Source organism: Lichenostomus cassidix, chromosome 5 (genome assembly GCF_008360975.1).
Source record: "Lichenostomus cassidix isolate B80296 chromosome 5, HeHo_3.0, whole genome shotgun sequence".
NCBI lineage: Eukaryota > Metazoa > Chordata > Aves > Passeriformes > Meliphagidae > Lichenostomus > Lichenostomus cassidix.
In genome coordinates, this window is record NC_139486.1 from 34,401,896 (window position 1) to 34,412,145 (window position 10,250).

Below are 10,250 nucleotides of genomic sequence, written 5' to 3' on the forward strand. Positions count from 1 at the left end.
TTGGGAATACAACAGTCTCAGGAAAATCCTGTAATTTTCAGCATACACAGTGTGCTGGTTTCTGCTGGGGTAGAGTTAATTTTCTTCATAGTGGCTGATATGGGAATTTGTTTTGGGTTTGTGCTGAGCACAGGGTTGATAATACAGAGATGTTTTTGTTATTGCTGAGCAGTGCTTACACAGAGCCAAGGCCTTTTCTGCTTTTTGTATGGCTACGCTGGTGAGAAAGCCTGGGGTACATGGAGGTTGGGAGGTGACACAGCCAGGACAGGTGACCCCAACTGACCAAAGGGACATTCCAGACCACATGACATCATGCTCAGTATATGAAGTGCGGAGAAGGAGGAAGGGGGACATTTGGAGTGATGGAGCTTGTCTTCCCAAGTCACCATTACGTGTGATGGGGCCCTGCTCTCCCAGAGGTGCTGAATAACTACCTGCCATGGGAAGCACTGAGTTAATTCCCTGTTCTTCTCTGATTGTGTGAACAGCTTCTGCTTTCCCTATTAAACTGTCTTTATCTCAACCCACGAGTTTTCTACCTTTTACCCTTCTGATTCTCTCCCTGATCCACTGGTGAGGGAGTGAGCAAGTGGCTGTGTAGGGCTTGGCTGCTGGCTGGGGTTAAACCACAACACAGTCAAAGCTCAAACCAACAGAAATATGAGGAACACCACAACATTATCAGTACTGGCTCCCATTATAAAATGAGCTCAATTTTTCTTCTCAAGCAACAAATCTTTTAAGACATATGCTGTTGAGAGACATCCCTCTTATTTTCAGTGTTCTGGGACAGCCATGTCCCACTCCACCTGTTATTAGTCCATAGACTGATGTAGAGCTCTAGGGATCCCAGATGTTTACATCTTTGTGATGTCAGATGGACTCACTTAGCTAATGAAAGACAGCTGTCTAATAAAAGATGAGATCTCTCCTTTTCACTCATCAGCAGTATAAACCCAAAGTCCCTGCAGGGACTTCCAGCTCTGTTCATGATGAGCAAGCCAAACCAAACCATGTCATCTCATACTATAAATCTGAGCATGAATCAACCCTGAAAAAAGGACTTGAAAAGATCCTCAAGAGATAATGTACATCACCCCATTACATTAAGGCAATTAGGTCAGACCAAGTTAAACTGCTCCTGAGAGATGTTTATCTAACCTGCTTTCAAAAGCTTCCTATGACAGAATACCACTGCCTTCACAGATGAAAAGTTAAGAGACTTCTTACTACAGTTTTAACTAAGTCTCCTTTGCAGTGATTTAAACCAATTACTTCTCATTTCAGCTACAGTAGATATGATAAAAAAGTTAGTCTCTCTCTTTGCAGCAAGTAATTATTTTTGTGAAAGGCTCTTCTATAGGACTGATCTTTCAGCTTATATCAACATTTCTTCAATTCAGCAAGTTTTCTGGTTCCTTGCTTGTTCTCCTTATTCTCCTCTGGATTTATTCCAGGTGGTTTACATCTTTATTGGAGTGCAGTGCTGAAAGCAGGACAGGTCTCCAGCTATGGCGTTCCAGTACAAAACAGATCAGAAGCATTATTTCAGAAGTCCTACATATGATAGGCCTCCTTACATATCTGCTGCACTAGCCAGACATTGTTGACTCATGTTCAAGTCTCACCCCAGGCTGCTTTTACTCATTCCAGTTTTTCTTCTATGTTGTCATCATGTCCTTTTGTATTTCTGCAGCCAACATTCCTTACTGAATTGCATCCCACGTGACTGAAAAACAGTCAGATTCCACAAAATCAGATATCACAACTCCTTTTCCATAGAAAAAACAGATCTGCCTCTTTGCTTTTTAAAGGATGCATGTGGCCAAATTTTAAGAAGCAAAAGTAAGATTCAGCATAATGTACCAGCTTTTGGGTGGGGAAAAATCACTGTACCTCTTTCACTTCTGTAGTATTGTTAACAAGTTCTGCTGCAGAAGCTCAGCAGTGCTTTAGCAGCTACAAAAAACACTCACAGTTGAGAGTCACAGGCTGTGAACACCACTCACAGTTGTCTTTCATCATGCAAAGCAACTCCTCGCTTTTCTAAATTATGTTGCAGAGTCAGGCACATTCAGATCATCAGATTAACAATGCCTGAGCAGGACAGGAACATTCAAGAACGAATGGCACAAAAGTCACGTGCTGTTCATCACACCTTGGAAGCTTTTTCCTCAGCACACCCTAGTCATGCAGAAGATTCATGTTTCTTTCAAAACCTTCTAAACAAAGGTCATAGGCAGTGCAGCCCATAGATTTGAATTACCATATCTCCTGTGTGTCTTGGTTTTTTAGCAGCTCATGCACCTGACCATGAATGGAAAACCAGGTGATGCTCAGCAGAAATGAAAATTAACGATAAAAGATGGGAAGAAAAAAAAAGAAGAAAAAGGAAAATGCTACTTAAAGTTTGCCCAGATTTCAATGAAGATTATTACTTGGCTTCTCTTCATAGATTTTTATTCAGTACTAACAGGTAATGAGTAGCTCAGTGACATCCAGAAAGACATTCTGAATGTTTGACTTGCTGTTTGCTCTTTCCTAGGGTGAGAAAGTGGGTGCAGCTGAGGACTTGGCTTGGTAAGTCATGGCATCTGAATGCACATTCCAGTGTTTCTGTCTCTAACCAACACATAACAAATATCGGTATCTCCCCATGGCACTGAAACAAATAATGCTAATTAAAGTAGCTGAGGATGTGACAGATTGGGTATAGTGCTGAAAAGTGGCTCAGAGGGGAAGAAAATTGTGTAGGGCAGTAGAGGCTGGACTTCACTCCTAGTTCTGCACTCTCACTTAGCCCATGTCACAGAGCTGTGCTGAGCCCCATTTCTCACTTTGCTGCACAAGCCCCATCTTCTGTTGCAGAGTACAGAAGAACTCAACAAATAACGTTTCCAGCACACTTCTGAAGGGACTCGATGAGCATGAAGTATTACTGCTGCTGTTGTTAGGATTAAGAACAGAGTCTGCTGCTGAATAATTCATTTCATGTGAAAAACAGCCAGCAAGTTGTTGAACAAAAATGATGTACAATGAGACATAATTACAGAGTAGTTGCAGGGAGCAGGATGCAGATGGAGCTCTCAGGTTGGCGGTGACATCAGGCCATGGACAAGCACAGATGCATGTTGGGTACCATACTTCATTTTCCGAATTATTGTAACACTTTGCCTTTAACCTTTGAGATACTCAAGGACTACCTCATTCTGAGGGACCATTTCTGGTGGGGAAAGGGGATTCGGTATCCCGAGCTCTTTTAGTACTTAACATTTCTGATAAGGCTCTAGAAACAGTAACTACTGCTGACTGGGAGGCACTGTCCCGCCACATCAATACTGCTTTTCTTGACAAGAAGAATGGGCAGAGCTGCTAATTCCCCACAGATGTGTCATGGTGTGGACACCAAAACTTTCTGCAGCAGATTTTAAAAATTGGAAGGAGATTCCCTGCCTCAGATTGCTGCTTGAAAAAACATACCAGCACTCACAGAGCCCAGCTTGCAGTGTGGGAGCTTTAGAGCTGTCTCTGTTCTTCATCAAATCACACAGGAAAAGATTCATCTGCATTAGCTTGGGAAGAAAATGAATTCCTCTATACTTTGCTTTCTTTAGCTCCCACCTGGAGTACTGCATCTAGCTCTGGGGTCCCCAGTATAAGAAGGACATGGACCTGTTGGAGCAGGGCCAGAGGAGGGCCATGAAGACGACCAGAAGGTTGAACCATCAGCAAAAAACAGGCACTAAATCAAAAATCAAACCAGAAACTGAGACCTACTTCAGCCAATTTGTCATCAGAATTAAACCAAAAAACCTCCAGAACTTCCAGATACTACTGACAAATTCAAGCCCAGCTTGAGACACTGAAAAACAAAATCCCTCCTCTATCCCAGATCTCTGGCTATTTCTGACGTGTAAGCCAGATTCAGGGGATGGGAAGCCTGGAAGACATAGATGGCTTGGAGCCAGGGAGAGAAAGCAGAACATGAGAAAAGGCTTTATCATGCATTTTCTTTACAATAGCCAAAATACCCTTCTGTTTTTTCTCATATATCCTAGAGAGAGCACAACTGAAGTGTGAAGAATTGTTTAATGGATTTAGTAATAGTATTGATCTTCTGTCATTTAAAAAGGGACTCAGGGCTTTATCAGATCTGTAGAAGTGTCTCATTATTTACTTTGCCAAAGGAAAGGATTAGATATCAGAGAAAGAAAAGGCCCTTCTGTAGGCATGGGTTTGCTCTGCAGGATAAAAATCCATTCCATTTACTCTTACCTGCATATGTGTTTAAATAGGAAAGAATCCAAACAACTCTCTGTGAGATTCTGCCAGGAGGAATCAGTACAGTAGCAATGAACAGAGGTAGACTCAGCAACACAGCAAACTGACTCTTAGCTTTCCAACACCCTGATTTAGCTCCATTATCTGGTCACATAAGCAGCGATAGCAAAAATGGTATTGTTGGTGACAGTCAGAGACAAATTGAACAAGTTTTCACCTTCTGAGGTGCCATTCTGCTGCTGAGATACAAAGTGAGAAAGAGTAAACCAGAAACCCTCTGATGGCATTTTTATAGTCACCTTTGAAACACGAGAAAATTGTCTTACCACACCATTGCCTGTAATTCCCCTGCCTCAGGAAACACTGTGATAGTTTAATTTCCTTGACACTTGAACCCAAGTGAACTTCCAATCTGTCTTTCAGGGTGGCTGCAGATGAGACAGCCCATTTTGTACCTGTGTTGTGGTACTACTGAAGTTATGCAGACACAGAGTAGCAGCTGTAGAACTGCCTACTCAGCATGAGTTGGGTCTATCAGCAGAGCAAAATATTTCAGGTTGAACACAAACACTGACTTTGCAGTGAGATTTCTTTTGCAATTATATTTTTTCATGTTAACATCCCAGATATTATCAGTATGTTCTGTGATAGGCACACACACACACACTCACTCATATATATACTATGATAACTATGATGAATAATCTGGTTTGATTTGGCTTGCAGGAGATACTTTAAACAGCTAATCTAATTCCATGCAAACTCTACGCCAGTTTCTACTGCTGAATTCCACAAACAATAGAGAGCATTCAAGAACCTCTGTATTTTCCGTCACTGGAAAGATTTTGCAGTAGTTCTCTTCCAGGTACCTCTTTTTGGAGACTTCTACTTAGAAAACCTCACTGTTTAATACAGGAAGCTTGCAGGTGGCTTGCTTTCTGATCTGCCTTGTTCAGCACTGTCATTGTACTTACTCATCCTGATGCCCACTTGCATTTAGTCATGGGTTTGCCATATCCCTGGCAGATTTGTAGTGAAGTTAATGGAATGTTGCTTGGGACATGAAGGTTTTGGACATCCCCGGTGTCCCCAGTACACACTTGAGGAAAGGAAGGTGCACAAAACCAAATAACCAAGAAAGGGTTAATTCTTTCATTTTCTGACCATACGAAACAGGGTTCTTCTTCCAGGGCAGAAATGGATTTGCAGGTGAGCAGGGTATCCCCTTGGAACTGCACAGGTAGGCAATCCCAGCATGGCCTTCAAAGCACAGGGACATGACTCTCTGAATGAGGTGCAGCTTCAGCATGGCAAGAAGAGCCACTGCTAAATTTTAAGAGAAGCCTGAAAGTGACTGACAAGCGCACAGCCTGTGCCAAAGTGTCAAGAGCAGCAGAGGGTGTGCTGCTCTGCCACGGCAGTGCTGGTGCTGGAAAATATCCCCAAGATGGTGGCTGCTCCCAGGACAGAGAGCCGGGCTGGCAGTGACAGCTGGGGAGGCAGAGGGCGAGGACGAAGGGGTAGTGGGAGTGTAAATTGTCACTCCTTGTATAACCAATGAATTTCACCTGACAGTCACTGATGGATGATAAATTTAGCAGAAAAGGAACACCATTATTTGTGTTCCTATTAAGAAGGTGACAGCATTGAAAAGGTCCTATTTATTATTTACCTGCGCTGCAATATGTTACATACTTTAGTCTGACATTAGAGTCCAGTATCTCAGGGACACTTTAAGAAACCTGTACTTTTGAAAGTCTGATGTAGATTTAAAAAGCCTGCAGAGGCAGGAGTAGCCAGCTGCTACAAATACATTTTCTGATTACAGGAATTCCAAGGCAAGAGTAGCTTTGTCTAAAAAGAGAACTTTCCCTTTATGCTCAACCATCTATTTTGTGCAGTAATTGAATGTCTGCTGAAAAACCATCTTGTGATCTGTTGCAATAAAAATATGCTATGATCATAGTTAGGTTGTGCTCACTGAAATGCTGCAGCCCACAGCCTCGAAGGCAGAAAACCTGACATGTTCCTTCTCAGAGAACCCCTCATTCATACAGAAATGTTTTGGGCCCCTTGCATATTTTGTCTACAGTGCCAGAGCCCTTTCCTTCCTAAAGCAAAATCCTTCAAGCTCTCCTTCCACTGCTGGAATATTTCTTACAGGGAACGTATCTTGGGCTTTCTATCAGGTTTGTAACCTCCTTCCTAGATTCATGCTCTGTATAATATCCACAACTGATCACAAAAATAGATGGCAGTTTTTATTTCCAGAGCTCAGCCTGAACCCTACTGACTTAGCAGGAGTGAGGGAGATGTGGTGAATTCATCTTAGCTCCTATCGTATCCTCTCTGCACTGCACCTTTTTTAGCTGTAGGAGGACCTAACATCTTATGAAAGCATTCTACTGCAGTATGATCCAGACAGCAGCTAAATGCTTCACTTCTATTTTTTCATTTGTCTTCACATTTAAACTAAATCAAGTCTTACAGCCTAAACCCAGATATTCCTTAGAACTGCAGAAAATTCAATGCAAGTAAAATGCTTTTTTTAGAACTGTATTCAATAATAATCAAAACTTAGTAGGAGTGCTAATATCATTAGGAGTGAGGAGATGTTTTGATTTTAAATTCCTGATTTCATGATGCTGAGAAGCACACCACAGTTGTTTTGTGTTGTACTCCAGTGGCTGCTGCAATGCCAGCTGTAATACCCTCTTGGAAACTACAAAGAATGGATGTGCTGTTCTGAGCTGGGTTTTGGTATCTCCCCCAACTCACACATAGTTGGGTGCATGTGTGAGAAAGGACATGAATGCACAGGCACACACACACTTTAGGCGTATATTTCCCTCAACCTTGCCCCACTTGCCAAAGGAGATTGATGAATAATAGCCTCTGAAGCTCAGTGTGTGGCTATTCCAGCCTTTCCCTGGCTATTTTCTCCCTCACTTAAACTGATTTTAATTCTACATCAGACTTCCCCTCATGCAGATTAACTTCTTCTTTTTTTTTAATTTTTTTAACATAGATGACCCCATGACACCACTAGATCCCTGGTCTCTTGCATGGCCCCTGCTCTCCAGCTCAGAGAACCACATCCCTCCTTGGCTAGTCTTCAGTTCAGCTATTCCCATCCTGCCCTCAGTCCTATCCCATGGCAATATGACTGGCATGACAAATCTTTTACATTTTGTTGTTCTTTTGTACAAAGAGGTTGATTATGGGAGTGATACCCAGAATATCATCTTTGTTGAAGGCACATAGGTAAGAGAGGGTAAGGCCATAAGCAGGAAAGGAATTTAAAGTTGTGTAAAGGTCTTGACTGGCCTCTCTCGTATCTATACAGGAGAGCATGTTATCTGTAACACCTATCTTGAGGGAGGTGAGAAATTACTTTCCTTTCCTTTCCTTATCTGCCACTGGAGCTAGAACAGCAAAAAGACTGAGTATGAGAAGGATGTATTCATCTACTCAGCCCACAATGCCAATCAGAGGGTCATTAAATGGGAATTAGGTTTAGAAATCAGCACCAAGCAGCTGTTAGGAACACCTGGTACTTCACTAAGTGAAATGTGCAGAAGAGCATCCAAGACAAGCTCCCAGGGTAAGGGCAGTTCCAAGATATACCATGCACAAAGGCAAAAGCACCTTTAGTTCTCTGGGCTCCTGTCCCCTCACTCATTTCCCCCTCAGTGGAGGACAGTAACATACAATGACAGTTTGGGACTCCAGTCCATGTCTCCTGTATCATTCACATCCTTTAGCTGCTATGCTGGGTCCTAAGGGGTATAGAGAACACCAGGACTTTTGTTCCTTCAGTTATGAGGAAAGTTCTGTTCCTTTCTACACTGAAAGTTATTTTGCCATTTTTGTTTTTATATTAGCATTTGATGTTAATCCACAGGCAACTCTGTTTCCAGCCTCAGATATTTTTTCTGAGGTTCTGCTTCTCAACCAGCATTTCCTTGCTCTTTTCATGTCTGTAAAGCTTATTCCTTTTCTTTGCATCACTACAGCTTTATTTAGGATGGCATCTTTCATAGAGACTGTATTTTCAAATGCCTGTGAATAACTCCAGATCATGGCCTGTATCTGGGACAAGGTATTGCAAGTGGTAAATATTGCAATGAGTCAAAACATTCAATCACACTTTGCTTCAACAAACCTCATGTTATTGATTCCTTACCTTCACTGCATCTCATAGATTTCATATCGGCATACTTTCCCTCTCCCCTGAAATGCTGGTGCTGTCCAGCTTTGTCCTTTATGCAGGTCTGATTACAGCCACATTAAATCCTCAGAAAGGAAGATATTCTCAATTGAAATATGTGTCTAGCCAATATTTGCAATAGGCATTTGAGATACCCAGCTAGATAGCTCCTTACCTCCCAGAATATCCAATCACATTAGTTATACCTAATTTATTAAAAGTATTGCTTATTCAGAACAAGTTCTGAGCATTGACCCCAGGACATCAGCACTCACATGCAACATGCTACAGTAAGAAGTAACAGTAGTATACACTGATGAACTTGTACCTGCCCTGAAAAGAACACTCTGAGCCCAGGCTTGTCAAGATCTCATCAAGCAGAAGGCCACTCTGTAGTAGGAAGAGGATGAAAGGCATACAGGTGGCCTCCTGGAGGGTATTGAAAGGGAAAATGACAGTTCTTCCCCAGAAAAATGTCAGATTTTCTATATCCTCTCCCTATACATCCTATGGCAACCTCCCAACCCCTCTCTCCCACTCTCCACACCTTTGAAGCAGAGGTACCAATATTGACTTCTGCAGAGGTGTTGGAGGTTATGATTTTTACTTTTTTTTTTTTTTTTTGTCTTTTCATGGTTTTGGTTTTTTGTGGTTTTTGTTGTTGTTTGTTCATTTTTTGGGGGTTTTGTGGTTTGTTTTTTTTTTCTTTCTCTCAGGTAATTTTGTCCCATCTGTGATAATGATATGATAATGACCAGTGCGTGAGAGAGGCAAAAGAAGTGGCCAAGGTTCGGGGGAAGGATGCAGCTGGCTACTCTCTTACCTGAGGGGCTTTCTCTTGGGCAGGGCAGAGATACCGTGAGGTGTTGGTTGGCAGGTGAGGGGCTGGGCTGCACTCCTAGCTTTCTCTCGCTCTCAGTGTCAGAGGGAGAGACAGCCAGTCTGCAGATGCTGTGGGAAGAATTTGCAGCCACTGCAGAGTTCCATCTTTTTACTGCTTCCACCCTCAGTGCACCTTTGCTCATAAGAACAGCCAGTGAACTGGGACCTTATTGAACACCCGATCTCTGAAAAAGACCCTCGCCATCTATTCGGGTGCCTCAGGAGAAAACCCGGGACCTCGCCCCCCCTTTCCCCCAAGGGAGCATCTCTGGGCTGTTTGCAGAAACCTGGCTGCTGCTGTCCAGACCCGCTCTTTTCTGCCGCCGCCTCGGGCTTTTTTTGCTACACTCTAACCCACAACCCCATGTCCACTCGACACCCCGCAGCTTCGGGCACTGCCCTGGAGTTTCCGCTACCTTTAGTTTGCCCCTCCCAGAATGTGCCTGGCCCTGCCATTCCAGCTGCTGCTCCGCGGTTCCTGTGCAGCCCCTCCCGCCATGCAGCCCGCCCGCCATCCCCGCGTGAGGGAGACACGGCTGAGCCCGCGCCACAGCGCCCCCTGCCGGCGCGGGGATCATCACCCTGCCCCGCCGGGAGCCCACAGCGCCCCCTGCCGGCGCGGGGATCATCACCCTGCCTCGCCGGGAGCCCACAGCGCCCCTGCCGGCTGTGCCCGGAACTGCAGCAGAGGTGGGGCCCGGCAGCCGGGAGGAGGCTCGGCTGGGCTCCTGGCTTGGTTTGTCGTTACTGCCGTCGTTGTTGTTCGCTCAACTTGTTATGTATACTAGTGAAAAATTATTATTCTTTTTCCCATATCTTTGCTGGAAATCCCCGTAAATTCAAAGTTATAATAATTCGGAGGGAAGAGGGTCAC

The 10,250-nt window shown here is 43.7% G+C and overlaps 1 long non-coding RNA gene across 3 annotated transcripts in view; it reads right to left on the reverse strand.

Annotated features, from left to right (window-relative positions):
• The window catches only part of LOC146436321 (uncharacterized), a 45,714-nt gene extending 35,802 nt beyond the window's left edge, over positions 1-9,912 (reverse strand). The window contains exons 1-2 of one of the 3 annotated variants that reach the window (XR_014852626.1): positions 9,793-9,912; positions 9,318-9,445 (exon numbers count right to left, since the gene is read on the reverse strand). This is a non-coding gene — a long non-coding RNA (uncharacterized LOC146436321). Of the gene's footprint in view, positions 1-9,317 lie in introns of all 3 variants that reach the window. The other 2 variants (XR_014852627.1, XR_014852625.1) reach the window with 2 other exon arrangements.
• Between the last annotated feature and the right edge of the window lie 338 nt (positions 9,913-10,250).